Consider the following 22,621-nt stretch of genomic DNA (forward strand, 5'->3'; position numbering starts at 1 on the left):
ACGCATCATACTTAAAAGTTGCACTGCGCCGACCAATCGGGCGACGTGAAATAATCTCAACAAATTCTGATGTTAATACAAGGCTATCCATTTAGAAAAGGAAACAATAATATGTACTATTTCCGTCAATTTTAAGTTTGCACATGAATACGACCCAATATAAATGTAGTTAATAATACTTTAAATGTAATAATAGAAACATTTAATTATAACGATTTAATTTAATAATAATAATAACGATAGTTTAATAAATGTAATAATAATTTACGAGTACGTTACTCAATCGCAGTTTGTTCACAACAAAACAATTTGTTCACAATCGTACATGTAATATTATGTTAGATACCAATATGATTAACTATTTCACATCGCCTGATTGGTCGGCACAGCGCAGTCATTTGAAAAGACGCGTTTAAGGACGTTAACCGTCAAACAAATAAAAGGAATTGCGCGTATCTGTCTGTCCGTGTGTGCACGAAGAGTAAAAAAAGAACGAGACTGAGAGTGAATTAAGAGTTAAATTGTGTATAAAATGTATCAAACTGTCGTTTTATTTAATATAGTTATCTAGTTTTATATATTAGGCTAAGCTAGCCCTATTTAAGAATAGTTCGTGATAATAGTCAGTGAAGAGACAATGGAATACTATTGCATCATGGCGCGATTACGTGTTACTACTAGGAGGATTTTTTGCTGTATTCACACTCCGTAAGTTTACATATTTATTATTTGAAAACAGATGAACAGATTAGAGTTACGTTCGCTATTATTTGTGTCTGACTATTGGTATCTCGAACTGTTTGGGCAGGATACGGATTACAGAAACTGATTTGAAAATCCATTTATTAACAAAATTTCAATCGATTAAAACAAATCGATACCTTAAGATTTAAATTATTAATTGTTTATAAACAAAAACACATTGAAGTAAATTTTTCGGTTCTTAAATTAAATAAAAAATGGATTTATCACATTTTTTAAAATAAATTATCCATTGACAAGAGCTGTAGGTGATATACACAACAATGGCGACCAACTACCTTTGGATATATTTCATCTGACTTAGTATTCGAATCATTATATCTAATTTCAGCAAATCACTTTACAATATCATTAACAATCAATGCGTTTGTGAAATCTACGTAACACTGTGATAGAAAGGATATAGTGCGTAAATTGCGCTTATTCAAGTACAAAATTACCAAATAATTATTCTGTAACAGTAATATCATAGTATATGTAAAATGGATATATATATAGTTGTATAAAACAACTAATTGTCGGCTTCTTCTAAACCTTATTTATTTGAAACGAGATTTCGAAAAATGACAGAGTTTGGATTAATTTATAAACCATGTTGTTTCCAAGTATGTTATTCACACGCGTACAATCTTTCTTTAGTTTGCAATGTTGCGATGTATAGAAATGGGTTTCGTATAGATACAACAGCAACTCTAAAAAAAATGGCTTGACAATTTCACCTCTAAATGGGACAGTTCGTTACAAAAACGACACGCGCGTATAGATTGGCGCACGAACGAAGGTTTTAGCCCAGTCCAGTAATTTTCTGGTCGGCTTAATCGTACCTGAAACCACTTTGGCAACGTTACTCGCACATGCGTATACGAGCGTAACGTTGGAAAGAGATGTGGGTAGTCGGAAGCCACCGTGATATAGTGGAAGAACGGAGGGAGATCCGATCAACAACAATAAGAGAATAAGAGTAGAGTGGAAGAAATATCGAAAGAGCTACGAAAATAGAGCATGCGAGAAAGAGAAAGAGCGCGGTTCACATGCGTATGAGAGAGAAAGAGAGTGCAGGAAGAAATAGAAAGGGGGGAATAAAATTCCACGAGTGAAACACAGAAGCACGAGGTCAGGAAGAGGTGAAGAAAGAGAGAGGGAAATAGACCAATATAAGCTGTTAGCTTGCAGCTGTTTGTGCAAACATTATCCAGAACCACGTTCTACGTTTCGTCCCTTTGACAACAGGACTACAAACAGAGGCTAGGTATCACGTGGTTGCGGGTCATGGAGATATGTTTCCCAATCTCTATCTCTTTCCCTTCAATGCGAATTTACACGTGCAACTGAGTATCTTCTGATGTGCTCAATTCGACCATATTGAAATCAGTGATTTCGGAATGATGAATATTTAAAAAAAAAAAAAAAGCTACAGCAAATTATGTAATTCTTCGATGACTCTTATTTTACATTTATCTGTACCCCACTTTTCAACTTTGTCTCCTGACCGCTACGATATTGTCAAATTTTCTAACGACAACTATCTGGTTGCAATATTTAAAATTTTTAGAATATTTATACTTTCTACACGCTCGGCTGCCTAGTTTCTGGCAATGTGAAATTTGATATTGATCAGCATAGTTAGGTAATAGTTTCCTCCCTCGCTAGGAACCAACTTCTCAATCGAGCAATACCTGTTTATCGAAGGTATTTTCTATAGAAGAGATATTAACGCGAAGCAAAGAAAAGGAAACTGACCTTTACAATTCGTGGTTAATAAAATTTCGACTTTAATTACTTCAAGTGAACAAAAAGACATCGAAAGAAAATGTACAAAAATAGGACCACAGTGAGTAGGCGAGGGACGAAGATAAATCTAAAGTTTTTACATTTTTCCCCATTATGTAACGTTAATTTTTCAACGAAACGAGATAAAGGAATACTTGCGGAATACAAGGGTTTTATAAAAATTTTAAGCCAAAAACGTAGAGAAGCAATCATTTTATACAAAAAATTTATTATCTTTGCAATGTTATGTTTGTATGATTTATATTTTCGTACAACAATTTATCAATGTTTTCGAAAAGAAAAAAAAATATAAAATGAATATAATCTTTTAGCTCTGGAATTAAAAAGATAGTGATATACGTATAACGAATATTGCTATTAACCGATTGCGATAATCTTGTTTTCTTATTTGCTCCACAGTATGGGAACTATTTAAGATTTTTCTGTCGTTACATAAATATTCATAGAATGCACGAATATGTTATGTAATCTTGAAACGTAACATATTTATAGGAAATAAAAATACCCTTCATTAATTAAGGAACAGCGTGGAAATGATTTTAAATATGGAACCGCTTTGTGCATTGATCGAATCAACAGATTATATTTTACAAATCAACTACTTTAATTCTTTGTTCTTTTGGTTCGAAAAATTTGGAAGAAGAGTAGTTGAGAAGAATCAAAAACAGAATATAGAGAAGTTAATGAGTCGCGCAAATTAAAATATTGTTACGACCGTACGCGGAGAGACGCGATCGCGAGGAAAACGCGTCAGCGAGAATCGCTACGATTCGGATAATCGACGCCGCGAATTAGTCGTTCCCCTGTTTCGATTAAGATAACAGAAGTAGTTCAAATGAGTTTAACACTTAATTAACAGGATTAATATAAACTTGTATATTTAACAATATTTAATATTATAACGAACACGTCACAAATTATTTAGCGATGAATACAATTAGTTTATTACAGGAATTCAACCCGACTTTAGCATATCTCTCGATGTATTTGTAGACTAAGCGACTTTAATTTTATTCGTCAGAACCTCTCGATGCATGCCGTTTCAATCCTCAAATAATACTGATGCACTTCGATCTTTTCTTTGTCATCTCTGGGAAACGACCCCCACTACGCTCGGGTCACGCCACCGTTCGCACCTATGATCACGTATGCCACCTTCTTTGTGTAGATGAAATAACGGACCAAAGGCGAATCGACGTTTCTAGAACTCGTTGCTTGATGACAAATATGCGCTTGTTGCTACATTGTATGTATTTGGTTGGTCCTATAAGACGATCTGTCTACGACACTGTGGTAACACGAGAGACGGTTAGGAACAGGGACACCGCCTATGGTAAGCCTCGTGACAAATATTACAGTAAATATTATAGTAAAATATGTAATAAAAAATAGCAATTATACTGTATAAATTGACAAAAGTCACTTGGAAACAAAATAGATTTCAAATCGTTTCGGTCATTCTTTGAATCAATTTTCCTATTCAATGTAAATAAATGGTTGTCAGATATTTTTTTATTATCTCACTATTTAATTTCTCAGAAATTAATTCTAAAATAGATTAAATCCAAATTAATAAATTAAATCTGAACTAGATTATCATAGCAGCGAGTGATAATTACAATAAAATTTCTCTAATAGACCGAGCTCGTATTATTAAAAAAGAAATGGAAAAATCGTTCGATGTTTAGAGAGTGTGTCACGCAAACTCTGTGCATCTGTAATATCTTCGTTATTGCAAATAATATGCGAAAACATTACGAATGAAAGTTGTAGAATTTAAAGAAACATGTAATATGATCATGCTGGTTTCTTGACAGGTGAATGCGTACAATTGTTTATACCTGATTTCGATGTAACAGCAATACTCTTCCGAGTATAAAAGTACCAAGGTATATTTATTCTAAAACTTACCGTTTCTGAGATATTTGACTTTGTTTGTTCCATTACTTTCGTTATGAAACATGTTCGAAGTGTCGAACATGTGGATCGACAATATCGATGGCTTCCTGGCCAACTACATCACCAGACTTGACACCACTAGATTTTTTCTTCTAGGGAATACTGAAAAATATTGTATATCGAGATATACCAAGTTCGCAGCATACGATGCAACGGATTATTGGCGCATGATTCTATAATAGACTCTGCGACGATACGAGAAGTAAGGAACGAAACGGTTCAAATATTACAACGTTATATCGGTGCACATGATCGACGCTTTGAACATGTTTCTTTCAAATTCAAATTTCTTAGAAATAGTAAATTTCTACGTCCTACAAAACGTAATGTCTTTCTGTCTGTTTGTTAGCTTATAATTCGAGAACCAATGAGTAGATTCTCGTGCGGTTTTCTTCTCTACGTAGGTACATTCTGGTCAGGTTTTAGTCTATGTTTACTTAAAATCGGTTTTTACGGAGCAGACTAGTGAACACAATGTAGGGGAAAAGACTGGAAACGCAGATACAACTAAAGTATGTATGAGAGATGTGTATCTCTTGAATAATTCTATAAAAGTGTCCGCATACATGTTTATTGCGGAAACCTGTAAATCTATATGTAAGAAAGACTCTGATATTGTCTTGTATAGCTACGGGGACAAAAACTGGCGCCAACATAGTTCATATACATAAGCATTTTAAATATGTTAGAATAGATTGTATTATCGCGAGAATATGCTTCTCTCGTAGCTAATATTTCGCTAATACTTTGTACCTTTAATATAATAGAACGAGTACGTACAGCCCCAAATATCCCGTACTTTATCACTCTAGAAATATCTACGTGAAAACTTGAAAACAGTCGGCGTTATAGACTACATTAAACGTTGTCCTCAACTGAATATCATAATGCCAATAACGCAGAACACGAAGGCGGTTGCGCGGGCATAACTAGTTTCAGGATAAATGTATCGCAGTGCTTTTACGCTCAGAATTCGCTATTGCGTCGAAATCAAGCATAAAAAATTGAACATCCCGTTTAAAAGAACAAAATTAACCTGTACTGGGTGTTTCCAATTTACATGTCAAAGAACGTGTATAGGGCCGATAAACAAAGAAAGAAAGTCTTTTAGAAATTTGCCCATTTTTCTTCATTTTATTTATTCACTTATTTATTCATGTTATTATCTAGTTAATGAAGATGAGATAGGGTTGTAGCTGTACTGCATCAAATATCACTGGAGCAACGTCTGGCTGCAATTAGAGCGGTCATTGTTAGATGTAACGCTTGCATCGCTGCAAGAGGCCAGCGTTTTGAACGGTATCTTCATTAAATAGACGGTAACGCGAATAAATAAGTGTAAAAACGAAGACATTTTTCTTTCCTTTTCCACGATTTTCTCCAAAATGGAGCAAAAACGAGGAAATCTCGAACTTCCGTTTTTTCACTTATTTGTCTACAATTACTTATTCGTGTTATCATCTGCTTAATGAAGATGAGAGCGAATTGTAGCTGTAGTGCATCAAATATCAGCAGGGTAATGTCTAGCTGCAATTAGGGCGGTCATTGTTAGATGTAACGCTTGCATCGCTGCAATAGCTCCAGCATTTTGGACAGCATCTTCATTAGATAGACGATAACACCAATAAATAAGTGTCAAACCAAAAACATTTTTGTTTCTTTCTTCACGATTTTCAAAATTCTTTTTCAAAATTCACGACTTTCCACAATATACTCGTTGTTAAAGGCTTAAATCTTGGAGCTTTCGGTAGTAAAATTTTTGGCGTATTTGGTATAACAAAGATACTCGAGGTAACAAAGTTCTCTTTGGAATAACAAAGTTTACGAGACATGCTGTATATTAAAATATGAAAGAGTTGGTAAACGGAAAAAGGTGAAGGTTGAAATTCGGCAGCAGTTAAAGTAAGGTCGACTTGATAGGTTTTTCGAAATGCGCGGATCGAAATTCGTTTCGTAGCGACGCGGAGAAAATTCATCCTTCGCGAAAGTTGGCTGGTTCGATTCCCCGGAGTGGATTCGCGAGTTCTCGGGAATCAATCGAAAGTTCCTTTGGTTTCGGAGGAGTAGAGCATCGTGTCCCATGGCTTGCCAAAATGCCGTTACTCGCGGCTCGTTCAAGCTGTCTCGTTTTATTTCCAATTTCTGTCCGTTCGCTGAAACGCAGCCGATCGATCGACGAAACAGCCCTACCGGCATTTTACGAATTCGACGTTGCACGACACCTCCAGGGAAATTTCTGTATTCTTCATTTCGTCGCGAAACCATTGCGTCGAAACGTTTCACAAGCCTTCTTGAAAATTCACCCTTTCTTTCGCATATTTTACATTCTTTCCGCTCGTTTCATCGATGCAACGCAAAGAACAATTTTTTCTCCTTTTTTAAAACACGTTGCAATTACAAAGCGTGACTTCTATCTTCGATCGTATAGTTTACTCTTGAGAAATTACTTTCTATGTCTCTCTTGTACGTAATGCTTGAATATTCAAGGCGTATTAAATAGTGAAATAAAATTCTAGATCTAGTTAAATGGAAATAAAGCTAACAAGTAAGTAAATCGATACATGCGAATGACAGAAAGAACACAAGAGAATATAAGTTACGTGAAAATGACTATGTAACCAAATTATCTAAAATGCTTCTCTACTTTGTTGTCTGTCAGGTTTACAAAACATCAGTTTAATTTACGTTACGATTATGCTACATTCTCTCATAGACATACTTTAATATAACGTAATATAACAGACTTGAGTTGGATAATTCTAATGCTAGTGTGAAATAAGTTCAGGTCTCAAACGATAAGACAGATGCGATTCATATTACGCTTTATAATGTATTATGGTCATTCGGAATTGGATATTTCAAGCGCGATATTGAAAAGTCGACTATTCGGATACCAGAATCATATTCTATCGTCGAAAGAGAAACTTTTTATTTAATAATTACCATGAAATTTTTTATAGTTTTCGCGAATCAGTATTATTGGACAATTTCAATTTTAGTATCACCCGCATCAAAGTCAGGATGTTCTACATAGGAGCCGTCTTTATCTTCAACGATTCTTACTTCTCTTCTCACTATTTGAATTGTCATAAAAATTTGAACAATCTGCTTTTGCATCTGATATAGGTCTGCCATTAGGTGTAAGATCCGTAAAAGTATCCGTAATGTTAGAATCTCACGAGTAACTTTCTTTAGATTTATTATTTCAGAAGGATCGGAGAATTCATTTTGCTCGAGTATAAGAAAATATGGTTCTTTCTTTTCTATCCTTATTGATCTTATCTGTAGCCAAGTAGTTGGGAAGCCTAAAGCGTATCTTTCGTAGTTTCAACAATTTTACAACGCAAGATTCGTTCAATGGGTTGAAAACTTCTTCCAAAACAAATGTTACGACCGTTCGCGGAGAGACGCGGTCGTGAGGAAACCGCGTCAGCGAGAGGCGTAAATTCTCGCTACGATTCGGATAATCGACGCCGCGAATTAGTCGTTCCCCTGTTTCGATTAAGATAACAGAGGTAGTTCAAATGAGTTTAACACTTAATTAACAGGATTAATATAAACTTGTATATTTAACAATATTTAATATTATAACGAACACGTCACAAATTATTTAGCGATGAATACAATTAGTTTATTACAGGAATTCGACCCGACTTTAGGATATCTCTCGATGTATTTGTAGACTAAGCGACTTTAATTTTATTCGTCAGAATCTCTCGATGCATTCCGTTTGAATCCTCAAATGATACTGATGCCCTTTGATCTTTTCTTTGTCTTCTCTGGGAGACGACACCCACAACGCTCGGGTCACGCCACCGTTCGCACTTATGATCACGTATGCCACCTTCTTTGTGTACATGAAATAACGGACCGAAGGCGAATCGACGTTTCTAAACTCGCTGCTTGATGACAATTACGCGCTTGTCGCTACATTGTATATATTTCGCCGGTCCTATAAGACAATCTGTTTGTGACACCGTAGTGCCATGAGCGACGATTATGGTAAGCCTCGTGGCGTAACAACAATCCGTGCAGCGTTCGACTAATTTTTTGCCATTTTTAGCTTTGGCGAGTTTCTTGCGCAACATGATTCAATTATAAACATAATTGATAAACGTGATCGATGGAAAACTTTAATCTGAAAAGTTAAATGGTGTACGAGAACTTAGTGAATAGTCAAAATAGGGAAACGTCAAAGTCCAGGAATATAAAATTGATAGGTACATTTCTATGAAAATCTCTTTATTATAATGTATACTCGCTATCTATTTTTATAACAGCCCTTGAGAATCTATAAAGCTGCGACGTCTTGTTTGTAAAACGTAATTGGTTTTGAAACGGGCTACTCTTTGCATTATTTTGTTTGCAGTGTAGAGTTACCGCTAAACCCAAAGTCCTTTATTCACTCTTTCTCGTCTCATGCAAATCTCTCTGACATACCATAATGTTATTCAAGTTTCGCAACTAACTTTTCAGGTTTGTTTCAAACGTAATTCGATTTTGACTTTGAAATCGTTTAACAGTTTCGCACTTTGATTTTTAGTTTAATAAATCATTTGTTACATTGTCCTATATAATGCGGTAGTTTCTAAACTGGAAAGACGCATGAAAATATTTCATTGCATCAAAGTATTTCTCCTTATTATACAAAACACGCGTCTTAGAGGACCATATATGATTTTACGTATGTATCATATATGGACAATACGATTATATCTACACTTCTCTCTGTGCTATTTTTACTAAAATAATTTTCAATTCTTTCATTGCATGCTAACAAAACAAAACAAATATACATGTACTAAGAATAATATAAATATCGTGTACTTATATTTACGTGAAAATATGTAAATTGCAAAATGAATTTTACCAATAATACAATCAATTTCTGATAATTCATGCAATCTGATTTTTATTGCGACGTTAGCAGGATACGAGGCTATTTTTATAGATTTATTCTGATGTATTTATACGACGTGATATAAATCGCGACACCGAGTCTGTTCCATTGATAAAAATATAACATTAAAAGTTGATGTAGATGACGTTATGGATATCACTGTTTGAACGAGTAATAACAGAACAAGTTCGATCAGTTGAAATCGTTCAACTTTTATTACTAAAAATAAAAACCTGCCAGACTTAATGCATTAACCTTGCGACGTACCTTCCATTCGGCCAACACCTATTTCTTTTGGATGGACTTTTTGGACGAAAATGTTTCTAGCGAGAGCAAGGAAGGCAATTCTTTAACAATTACGAGGTAAAAATGGAGTAATATTTGAATCAAACTACAAGTCCGAGATTTATCTAATCAACTGGAGAGGCGGACAGAAAAGTAAGCAAAGTAAAAGTCGTTAAAAATATACGATGTTGGAAAAGTGACGATCATAGGCATTAAGAAATAAAAACGTGACGTTGGAAATTATCTGATGCCGACAACGGTAGAAAAGCCTTAAATATGCCGATGTAATGAAATGATTTCATCGCCGTAAAGACGATAGTAAGGACGATTTTATAGAAATGGCATTCGGAAAAGAGTTTCAATGGTTAGAAGTACAAAAAGAATGTGACTCTATGCAGTTACTTACCCAGAAGAAGCAGAACCCCTGTTCATAAATCACCGGACATTTAATAAAAAGAAATAAAATTGGCATTAATCAATTGTTTATAATTTAAAAAATTCGTAGATTAAATTGTATGTCCAAAGTCTTAACAAAATATCTCATATATCTTTTTCATCCGCCGCCTGCCAATATCACCGCTTCGAATAATTGCGGTATTCTGTTGATTATGTTTTTGATAAATGTTGACAAAAGGGGAATCGGCCCCAACAAAGTCGACCTTGACATATGTTGTCAAGGGCGCTCTTCTTGAAAAAGCTGGTTATTTGTTGAAAAGCTATTAAAGAAATTACTATAGTGAATTCTGCTATAATTGCGCGTCCGCCGTAGTATACGCAGTATACGGTATTGGTCGACGACCGGGTGAAGTAACCTCTGATGCACACCGAATTCTTATCTTTTGTTTGCAGTTTATCAAGCGTGTCACGATTATACACTATTTTAACCGACTTGGTGTAAGAAAACGCGAAGCTTCGAACGCTCGGAGCGGTCCTCTGAAATCCAAAGACGAAATCCGTCACCCCCGTTTCTAGCAAGAGATAGCGGAGTCACTCGAGGCTGTCGTAAATTATGCTCTCTCTCTCTCTCTCTCTCTCTCTCTCTCTCTCTCTCTCTCTCTCTCTCTTGCTGCGTCACGGGCTAGCGGGCCTCAACGGTTTCGCGACTGCGAGGGTAGCGAACGGAACCGACTGTCCTACGCGTTTACTGGCATCCTGAGTAAACGTAGCGTCTCGGATAAATCGGAATGCGTCCATATAAATAATAGATTACATTCCCTTAAGCACGATGCGATTATCCGTACGGCTTTTTCCTAATTAACTCTTTGAATTTGTCATCCGATCTTCATCGTCATTCCATCGTTTTTCCGCGTTTCTACGTACATACTTACACTACGTACATTACGTAGACAACACTTTGATTAGCTTTTTCCTATACGTGTAATAGCCGGACTCTTTTAGTTTTCCAGATATTCGCACAAGACTATCGTTATCGGTACTTCCCATATCCATATGTGTCTATCTGCGAGACAGCGCAAGCATAGCTATAAACTACAAACAGATGGTGAAAATTAGGTTACCGCGGACGCACAATTATGGGAAGAATTCACTGTGGTGGTAACGGTAGATTTTATTAATAACTTTTTAAGAGATAACTGGCTTCAACTTTCTTCCAATAATCGTCATATCTGTTTTTTGACTTTGGACAATCTTGCCCAAATAATTTCTCAAACAGATACTTACGGACGTAGTCCATTTCTAAATGCTGATCCGGAGGATCGTATTCGTGTTGTACTATTCTAATAACCATTTTACTCAAAATGAGTAATTTTCCAATGATTTACAGACGGGGGTGTATATTGAACATGATTATGCAACTTGGCAGCCAAGAAGATATTGGGATGTATAAATATTTAAAGAATCTGTCGATTAATCGTAATCTATATTTGAAGAAACAAAGTTTTATATGGGAAAAGTGGTTGTTCTATTGTCCGAAAATTGCATTATCCGAACAATTTTAGTAATTAGGCACTGCGTGAAAACTGCAGAATTTATAGGGAAGAGCAGGACAACACGTTGCGGATAAATTGAAAGGTGCGAGGCGCAAGGTGTAGAATTCTGTCCCTTCCAACATCTGACTTAAAAATATTCTGCAAAAGAGAGGATGAAAAGGCACCGATGGCTCGCAGACAGCGCATAGCGTGCTTCGACGATACGTTCTTTTCGTTTCAGTAGTAGTTTCTGTGATACTGACTATAGTCCTCCACTCGGTTGCATAGCCGTTCAGCGTAGCGTAAACAAGTCAATGCGCGTAGTTGCATCCTACTCCTGCTTGCTCTATCTTCCTAGTATTGCATCGGTTTCGCTCTGCCTGGCCAACAGGACTTGCAAGCAAACGTTGCCCGATAAACTCCTATTGATTGAAGTCTTATGCGTTTTATTTCGGACCTAGCTACTCGTTCGCCCTTCTATTTCTATTTCCGGGCCGAGTCACCGACGGCATCGACGACGCATTACGTCTGCTGTCAGCACGTTCCTATAATTGATAGGGGATGCTACCCGCCCTCTCTCCTCCCCGCACCGTACTCTGGAAGATACCGGTTATTTACATGCGAAAAATGTGGCTGCTTTTTCCAAGAGACGAGGGAGTTTAATCACCGTTTACGCTGGAATTTAATCTTCCCCAATTCAATTTATCATGCTGTTATCGTTTAATTATCAGGCACTTTTCTCAAGTACACTTTAGTAATCTTCCTGTAATTGTAACTCTTATGTTGACTGAAAATTTTACCGTAATTTGGAATTTATCATTTTTAATACAGGCCCTGCCTTTCTGTGTCATTAATTACACGATTTATATTACTATATCTAACTTTCATCATGCTACGAAATATTTCCATACAATGAAATTATATCGTGCAGGATGATTTGGAGTTGTAATTCCAGTTGTAATTCCTTTTCGTCCGAAACGAGACAAAAATCATGTTTTGTCGTCTTTAATAAGCCCTATAACCATATATTATATACGCAGACTTGGAAAATATACTAATTCCTCGAGTAAAAGGTACGTACAACTTTAGATTACTAAAAATGCACTATCCTAGATATTTCGTTACACGGCAATATACGGGATGATTATAAAATCGTGATACGCCTGGAAAGGATGTAATTTCTTATATAATTGCAATATAATTTATCTATATTCGTATTCGTTAGATTGCTATTTACATTCGCGTATTTAAACCTAATGCAAATATTTTAAATCGCTTAATAACCAGATATAGAATCAGGATAGACAGGTGATAGATTAACGTAACAAGTGGATAATAATCAATAAGAGGTGAGAGGAACGTCGTAGCATTTCTCAGAAAATGAAAATTTATTTTTCGATATATAATGTCGCAACTTTGTATTTTCTCAGTGATATTGTATCGAAACAAAATATTTTATTCTACGTAGTTTTCTACTTTTACCTAATAATTATAAACTCAAGCATATATCCTGCATTATTTCTTCGAAATTTCCAAGAAATTACTGTCCGTGCCTGAATATGCAAAGTGGAAATATTTTTGTAAATTATTACATGGTGAATTATTGCCTTTCATAACTGAATAGGAAACAAAAAGATAGTTTTTCGTCAAGACTTTGCTTCTATTTATACAGCCGCCACTACGGGAAAGTGGTTTCAATATTTTGGAATAGAATTATTACTATGGCCAGTATCGAGTTTTGATCCGAACCCGATCGAAAACCTGTAGGGAATTCTAGCAAGAAAAGTTTACGATCGCAAGAAGCCACCTTAAAGAAAATATCGTTTAACCTAAAAAAGGAGTAAAATACGCATAGGTGGATATTTACGACGAAACTTTAAACAAATCTATGGATAGCGTGCCGTACAGATTATTTACAGAAATATTGAATGAAAATGTAGCAAAATCAATATCAAGTTTATATTTTGTTCATAGCCAAAAAACCAACTTTAAGGGGAAATTTAATTATTCCTGAACTTGAAGGGGATCAAATTTTTGTTTGTCGTATCCTCAGTTTTCTTTTACATTAGGATATGCAATTATATAAACGATCATGTCAATTTTTGCTTTAATACTGTGAAGAATCTAAAAATAGAGTTGAGTTTATAATTATTCACAGCATTGTGCAACACATTAACCTGTAAAAAACGAAAAGTATCTTGTACGCTTTAATATCTTAAAACTACTATAAAACAGAAAAATTTTCGTCCAAATTAATACGACACAGCCAATGACGAAGAGCACGAACAGGAGCATGCGAAAAAATGTTAAACTCGTTAAAAAATTCGACATTCGTTAAAATTGACACAGCCCATTTTGCCCTTGAACCCTTCGCTTGTTATTGTTATTATTATTCCTAGAATTATACATAAATCCTAATAGAGTCGTATATCTATGAAAGATGTTGCACGATTCTTTTAAAAAGGAAACTAACAATTAATCGTTTCTAGCGATCTTTCTATACGTACAATATTCATCGTAATACTCTGTACTTCTGATTACCTGTAATACGTTATACGCAATCGGCCCTTGCAGTCCTAATTGTCGAGTAGCTGACATACTAGCTTTTACGTATGTTCGTCATCTAGAACAAAAGTTAGAATCCATGAGAGGAGTTCCTGTGTTAGACCGCAGGATACCCCCGGGGTCAGGCAATGTTCTGACAGTAGTATTAAACTTGTCGAATATTGATGTCTCTTTGCAACTGTGTCAGTTCACTAAGTCCCGTTGTACTTTAGCAACGTAACATCAACTTAGCACGTAGATGAATACTTGTTCGCGCGTTTTACAAAGTAAAATAATGTTGGAATAGTTGGAAAGCTCCAATCCGATCTGATACACTATGAAGAAAGAGCGAGCGAACATTTTTTCGTCCACTCTTCGTCTCTCAATTTTGGAACTGAATTTCGTACAGAATGGTAGCTTATGGCGAGACATCGATCACGGGAAATTTCAGAGTTGAGCCGGCTATTAGATCCTGAGATGTAAGGGATCAAAGAAGCCCATATTCGTTAACGCGTCACTCCGTGCGCTCCGATGTGTGGACTTTTATATTGATCGAATAATTAAAAAATTCGTTCTGACGGATTTTACAATTTTATGAAACCAGCTTTCGATCTTGCTTCAATCTTCTATGATCTACCATCCTGCTCTCGGTAGTCGAGCGTGTCATAAACGTGGTTACTTACGAAGGCTAATTTAACTATTGTTACGATACCTGTAACGATAACTTGTAAGAATTTCCACGATTCCTACCCAATTGCTCTCTCTCTCTCTCTCTCTCCCTCTCTCACTGCCCGCCAAGGACGGGCTTCGGGTATACGGAAGTACCTGGAGCGACGTCTAACGAACACTCTGATTGGGCCTTTCTTGCACTCGATGACCAGCCACTCAGCATACATATTTTCAAATTCTCGCCGGGGCCTTGCCAAACTCTCGATCGAATCGAGCAGATCAGAATCGCTGCATCTTTCGAACAGAGCGCTTCTCTCGCCGTTTTGCAGAAAATTCAGAATCGCTTGGTCTATCGAACAGTAAACGCCTGTCATCGTTTCGAAGAGAATTTAGAATCGTACCGAGAACATCAAATTCGTTGATCGTCATCATTTGTATTTCATTGTTAAGAATCGTCTCGAGATGGAACCATTTCGTGCTTCCATTTCCTTGCTCCAACGATCGCACGTTTGCAAGTTTTCTTGTGAATAGTTCATCTTGCCGGAGCTACTCCGCTTTTTCAATCAGTCACCTAATATTAGTTTCGCGAGTGATAAGTGTAATGTATCGAGCGAACGTTACGAACGAACGCACACACAGAGTTATAAATATATCGGAACCTTTAACATTGTCTGAAAATGTTACAGTGTACGAAAAAAGTTGTAGTTACCACGTACGTAAGTAAAGGAGAGAATAAGGGTTTGCAAAAATGTCACGAATGCCAAAGGTTTGTTTGCAAAAGTCACTAATATCGTTAAATGACTTTGATAGAACGCGGCTAAAAGATTTTTTACAATAAAAGACATAACATATTACTACATTTTCTTGATCCTTCAACAAGAAAATAAAATTGAAAAAACGAATTTTTTCACGTAAGGCTTAGTTTTGTTTCCAAGATTTGAAGCGTGTAATTGAATGGAAGATCGTAGCAAATTTAAAATACCTGCCTTCTCAAAATCAGGATGCAAAATAAATCTTTTCATAAGCTATCCAGTCAGATATATTGGAATCGTACTATACGCAATTTTATATGTATTTCATAAAAATAACAATCAACCGAACGAACAACAGCTTAGTATCCGATAGAACGCGTCAGTATCAGCTAAATATTAAAAGTGCTCCGTTGTATCGCGATTTAAAAAGATAAATAATAAATCAAACTTCAGCCACGAGAAATTTAATTCCCAACGAACAGAAATTACTTAATTACTTTGTTATACCTGAAAATTTGGTGGAACCTAAAACTTTTGTGCTATTTTGTTCGATTTGTTTAATCGCGAATCTACTTACAAGTTATAGTTGTAGATATTTGCGACTTTGTATTATATTTATTATCATTTATTATCGCAGAATCGTACCTAATTGTACCAGCAGTTAGACCAGGACCACCCTATATCTTCGCATTCAAGAATAGCGTATATTTATTTAAAACAAAAATGTAGATACATGTGTATGCAGCAGAGCGCGATTTTTTAAACTAAATACCAATACGCTTGCATTTATATTTATCGGAATATTAATAAAAAATATTTTTCTCAATATGGAATAAACATTTGGAGAGTGCTACATGGATAAATTAATTGTAAATTGTTCAATTTATTTGAGCGGTGTACGTTATTTTGAAATGTTTCTGTCGCCGTAGGTTAAATATATTTGTCGGTTATCGATATCGAGAAGATGAGAGAAGAGGGAAAACAATTTGAAAATAATTTGTGTCGTATATATGTAGTATTTCTCTAAAAATAATACCTTTTATCGTACACGTAATATCTTTGGTGCACGGCGATTCAATCGAGTATTCGTTGCTTCCTTCGTCTGTGCCTTTCCTTTCTTTTGTTTCGTTCTGGTGATTGTCGGGCCAATAGCGTGGCGTCGGCCGATAACGACAAAGGAGTTGGAGTATCGGCTCGCTGATGGAGCGGCCCGCTAAGAAATCTGATTGTAAAGGACGACCGAGCTAACGCTTCCATTTTTCCCGAGGCATTGCCTGTATCCCACAAAAATCTATTTCTCGCTTTTTATTATTTCTTATTCCGGCGAGTCGCGCGCCGTCACGGCTGTTTCGTTTTCGCCTCTCAAAGAAATATCACGACTATTTCAATTCTCGCTGATATTGCCGGCCGATAGACGAGCTGGAGCTTGCCCGAGGCGAACTCGAGTCATCCTTTATCTTATACGAAGCCATGTATCCATATAGCATTCCGAACCCCTTCTACGTTCTTTCTTTTCTCTACTCACCTCTTTCCAAACCTTAGATTTTAGAACGGTATCGTTTCTCATACGTATACTTATCAACAAACATTTTTCCTTTCTTCCCTGTAACTTCTTGGCACCAGACGGATTAGCAAATCTCCTGCGCTTCGGTGTTACGCGTACCAACGAATAATCCAAAATTTCTTTTTCGTTTTCTACAACTTTAAGCCATCTTTCAGGCGGTTGATCAATACCAATTGGAAAGGATGCCCTGTATTTTCATGTTTACGAATATACGAAAGCGCATATCCGACAAACTGTGTTGTATCGAGCGAAAAAAATGACAGTTTCAGTCTCATTATGATGTGTTTTGTATCGGAAGAAACGCGTGGTCTAGCGTTATGGCGCGGCAATTTCACAGGAAAGCCAACCCTCTTCTCTCGAAATCTTTTTCATGTCGCGTAGACGATCTGAAATGCTTTGTCCTGTTACACCTAACTGCTTCGCAAACTGTTTTTGCGTTTGGCTGAATTCTCAACCACTAGTTTCTCCAAAGCGCGGTTTGTCGATCAAACCACTTTGAACCAAAATGCACACATATCGTATGATGCAATACATTCACCGAGAAAGTGACAAATCAATTCGCTTGCATTTTTACTATATTTTCCTTGTTGGAATCCATGAGCAATACAGTGACAGATATGCACTTTGTGCATATGCCATTATTGACGTTTATGAATTGATTATTTTTTCAGGATTATCTTGCAACTCTGGCAAACAAAATATCTTTTTCAGTAGTAACGTGTCGACGATGCATACCCCAAAGGGCTGGAGAATCATTTCGTTTTATTATCAATTTTTGAAACCTTGAAAAGATATTGGATTATTCGTTTGTTTGGCTAGTACATCGTCAATTTGGTGGAATAACGACGTAATTATAAAAAAGAGATTTTTTTTATTTTATAATGACATTTGTATAATGTTAGGATCGAAACAAGTTTTTTATCGATACTATAATAATTTTATGCTGTATAGCGTTATACGTATATCGTCTTTTAATATTTTGTCGGATAGAACGATATTAAAAATTCGTTCGTAAGATTGTATTTCAAAGATTACCATTTTAATTAATTTGCAATGACCTAAAAGATAGGTAAAGCGAATATCCTGCCTTATTTTCGATTACCAAATATAAATCTACCGAAACATTATCGAATTAAAGATATTTCTATATTTACATATTTAGAAATTACGAAACATTCCTTGTCGCATGTTTCGTAATCTGATAACTTAAATTTATAAAATTGTTTAATTTATTGTAATTTAACTTTAAACGAGAATTAAAACTTAATATCAGCCAACGATAAAAATATGAATAACAATATTTTATAGTTTCAAACAAATGATATGGTTAAGAGTCTGTCATTAAGGTATATATATATTAATATGGATTATTTTTACATAGAGTTTTTATCTTTTATGTATATTTTGCTATTTCTACGTATTTTATTCCGGCGACGAATATGAATTCGTGCAAGTATTGTTTTCAATCAGGAGATAGTACCGACCATAGATATTCCACGTAAGCAAATAATCGGAGAGCTTCGAATACCATCGTCCTTGCGACCCTCTTACCTGAAGGTATAAAAATTCTTAATCTAAAACCAATTCAGAAGAGCGTGCTAGGGAAAGCCATGGTTTTTATAGGAACACACTCACCTTATGTAACAGAGAATTGGCAGAAGGTATTTCCTAATATCGAACCATCGTCCCTTGAAAAAGAATGTTGAAGTGACATCGCAAAGAGGGAAACAGGAAGGCAGTGAAGGCAAGAGAGACGAATGAAAAGAGACGGGAGCACGAGAGAACGAAATGGCAAGAGAGAGAGAGAGAGAGAGAGAGAGTGAGAGTGTGAGAGAGGGGGGGGGGGAGAGATGAGTGTCACTTCAATCCCTCTTACTTTTCTATGGAGAAATCTACCAAAACAAAAGATTCGTAAATTCTTTCGATGAGGAAAGTAAACGATGGTTATAAGCGGACTATTAGCTTCAACGAATCAAAAGGAAGATCTATTTCAGCATCATAAAGTCTTCACATTTAACGGCAATAGCCCACTGTTGCAATTAGTCGTATAATTAAGGGGTTATGCCTCGCTAATTTCGGTAATTACGCGGGAAAGCGGGCCCTAGCTGCAATTTTGGTGAATTTTGGATACGGTGTAACACGTGCTTTGTCCGAGGCGTCACTCGATCTGGACCCTCTACAGTTCGAAATTCAACAAAATTGAAATTGCAGTCCCCTTTTTTGCGCAAATTGCATCTTTTCCTTCTTTTTAATCACAACGTGAATGACAAGTGATTATTTTAACGTTATTTTCATTTACGTTTACTCTTACAATCTAACTCTCATTACCTCTACTAACATCGAGTCTCAGCCACATCTGATAATAATTCCAATATCTAGCACTTAATTGAATAAATAATTAACAAAATACATTTCTTTGCACAAATATCCTGTATAAAAATGTATTAAATCTGTCGATATGGATAAAAAGTTGGAATAAGAAAGATCTGCGCTGTGCCCAATGGCCCAGCAAAATGTTCGATGCGTACAACTGAAATTTGAAATAAGGAAAACGTCAAGAGAATCTAAGTTTTGAAAGCGATGTTATAGCGAGGCAAACTTTAGCATCTAACGCTTTTGTTTCAAACTTCTGACAAATGAAGTACTCGTGTTAAATTGAGACGTTTAAAACTAAACGATATCTATAGCAAGGGCAGTTACAAAATTATACTAGTAAAATTAGGAAATAAATCAAAACACGCACAGTGTGATTCTCGGCGATCAGATTGGTGAAGATTCGAAACAAAAGGTTCGAGCAAAATGAACGTTAACCTTGAAATTCAGGCTCAAATTTCTTTATTGCATCATATTCTATTCATCGTGAGGATCGAAAAATTCCCAGTCTCTTCGGTACAGTGCACGCCCTAGAAAAGAGCGATTAGATCGCGTTCATACAGGTTTAAACTGTTTTTATTCACAATGCGCTATAACGTGAATGTGTTGCACTTGTGATCGAGGTAGGCGAATAAATAGAACCAATAACGTGGTTCCCAATAATTCTTTGCTTAAATCTTTCATTGTATGGGTATTTCTGTTAGCTCTAACACTTGAAAAACTACTTTCGTCTATAAATAACACACGTTCCAAAAATTCGTGGCTATTTATCGCACTTGCAGCGTCAAAAATTTGGTTGAGTTGTATAACAAACTTCTTAAATTATTCGTCGCCCACCATCCTGGCTTGTGATTGATTCTTACGGGACGAACTGCTCTATGTAAGCTCATTAATGGGCAAACACGAGCAACACCGATAATCCATTTTTCTCTACGCGGCGTCGGTCTGTTCTCCGATATGGATTAAAACGCTGCAGTATTAATTCGTGATTACCAGATTGTCAATCCAGAATGAAAATCTTTGCCTTAGAGCTTCTTCTGCATCTAGATGTACCTATTATTTCCCATTAATTTTCTAAAAGTAACATTTTGCGAGCTAATCTATATTTCTTGCTGTTTTGTCAATAGCGTGCTATATATTTTCTTACTGCAAATGTAAACAAATTGCGAACCTAACCCCAATTTAGTCCAGGAATGATCGACACATCGACGTCTTTTGCATGAAAACGGTTGAATTTAGATCCGTGATTCCTTTGAAACTTTTGTCCTTTGTGATAAGTAGAATACAAGGTCAATTTTGCACGGGCTTCTTTTTACAAATCTCCATCGATTCAAAGCTATCTAATCACGCTATGATGGTTTTACCCTCTCTACATATACAATCGTTTCTTGATTGTACAACTATACTGATTAGACTTGTCTCTTTGATCGTCGGAATAATACTGTCTCGTTCGGATGTGCGAATAAGACTCTTTTATTCGAATATCACGATAAAATATCTAATAATATCTTTTTCTTCAGACAAAAGCGGCTCAGGGAAGAAACGCAAATATAGATTAGAAGATTGGCAGGGCATTGAAGATTTTTATAGGCTATAAAGCGAATCTAATATTGACGGAAGAATGGACGGTAACAGCGGTAATTCTATGTCGGAAATTCTATGTAAAAAGAGAGGAACTTGGGTTAGGTAGCGCTTAACGTGAAAACCGCTATATTGAAAAATTGAATATATAGAAAAATAGGCATCGGAGCGACGGCCGCGTGATACTCTACATTTTGCGTCATACAGTAGAAGAGAAAATTACGTTTCTAGCGATAGTAGAGAGATAGATAAACGAAAGGCGCCTGGTCTGTGGTTAAAGACAGCGATTTTTATGACCTTATACTTACGGCACAAAGTATAAGAAATTTAATCGTGTCTTATTATTAAACGAAATTAGTATTAACAAAATACCTTGATACCTTGCTGGGCCTCACCTTGCCGCAATCCCGTGCGGCATAGCATAACCAAATTGACTTGTTACCTGCGTCATCGAAGTCGTAACAGGGCTTAAGTTAAAGTTGAAGTTAAGGATGAACATTCTTATTTTTTCCCGAAACTTTTATCATTTTACGAGAAACGTTTGATGTTCGCCGTTCTTAAACAAACAACCATTTCCGCGCACATCTTTTTGTGTCTGCAAAAGTAACGAAGATATTAAAGTGGATAAGATAAACGAAGCACCCTATATACAATGTGCTTTTTCCACGCTTTGCTGTTAAGAAATGAAACGTAGATTTGAAACGAGAGGAAAAGAAGGGAGCTACGTAACAACAAATACATAGTTCTAAATAATAAATAAACTCCCCCAGTTTTTAGAGATACGGATGAATATGAAATAGATATAAAATCTTTATGTGGGACTTTTCTATACTTTCTGACTCCTTCGTAACGCTTCTTTATAACAAATGATACATAATTTATATGTGCATACATACGTATGTAGAGTAAATTCCTCGCTAGTTAACTCGAAGGGAATGTTGTTAATTATGCTATGTGATAGTGGTATCGTAAGATACGAGTGGTTATCGTATTGCGGATTCATATCACCCACGTATCGAGGCGGAGACGGTTGTTTTTATGTATACATAGGTAAGTCCGGGAGGGATGGATCAGCGGGAGAGACGGACCTACGTATATAGTCTCGAAAATATCCGCGAGACATGCGTTCTTTGAACGAGACGTATGGCAACAAGAAGATTTAATTATGGCTGTTTTAATTAAATTTAATTAAAGACCCTCTAGGTAGTAACGAAGGAGAGTCAAATATTTCGAATAACAAAAGTTAATAATAAAAAATGCGACAAAGACTACAATGACGAAAGAAGACGAATGAATGGATCGAATGTGTTTTCTTATCTGAAATTTAAGATCATGTATGATCATTGTCGCAAGAAAGAAAAAAAGACAAGTATATAATGGATATTTCCTATAGTGTGCAAGAATGTTTTTAATATACTTTGCAATTTTCTAATGCTAGTAATAATAACGGTAGATAACGGAAACTCTGTTTTCTTAATGAAACAATTTTTCCAGTGAAAATAATGGTTGAACT

General features: G+C 35.9%; 1 protein-coding gene across 1 annotated transcript in view; it reads left to right on the top strand.

Moving 5' to 3' along the window:
• Positions 1 to 421: 421 nt before the first annotated feature.
• Positions 422 to 22,621, top strand: part of Dip-lambda (Dpr-interacting protein lambda) — a 533,509-nt gene continuing 511,309 nt past the window's right edge. The window contains exon 1 of the mRNA XM_072020689.1: positions 422 to 708. The gene's annotated coding sequence lies outside the window, so the exon portion shown is untranslated. The remainder of the gene's footprint in view (positions 709 to 22,621) is intronic.

The sequence above is a fragment of the Bombus fervidus genome, chromosome 18 (genome assembly GCF_041682495.2).
Source record: "Bombus fervidus isolate BK054 chromosome 18, iyBomFerv1, whole genome shotgun sequence".
Classification (NCBI taxonomy): Eukaryota; Metazoa; Arthropoda; class Insecta; order Hymenoptera; family Apidae; genus Bombus; species Bombus fervidus.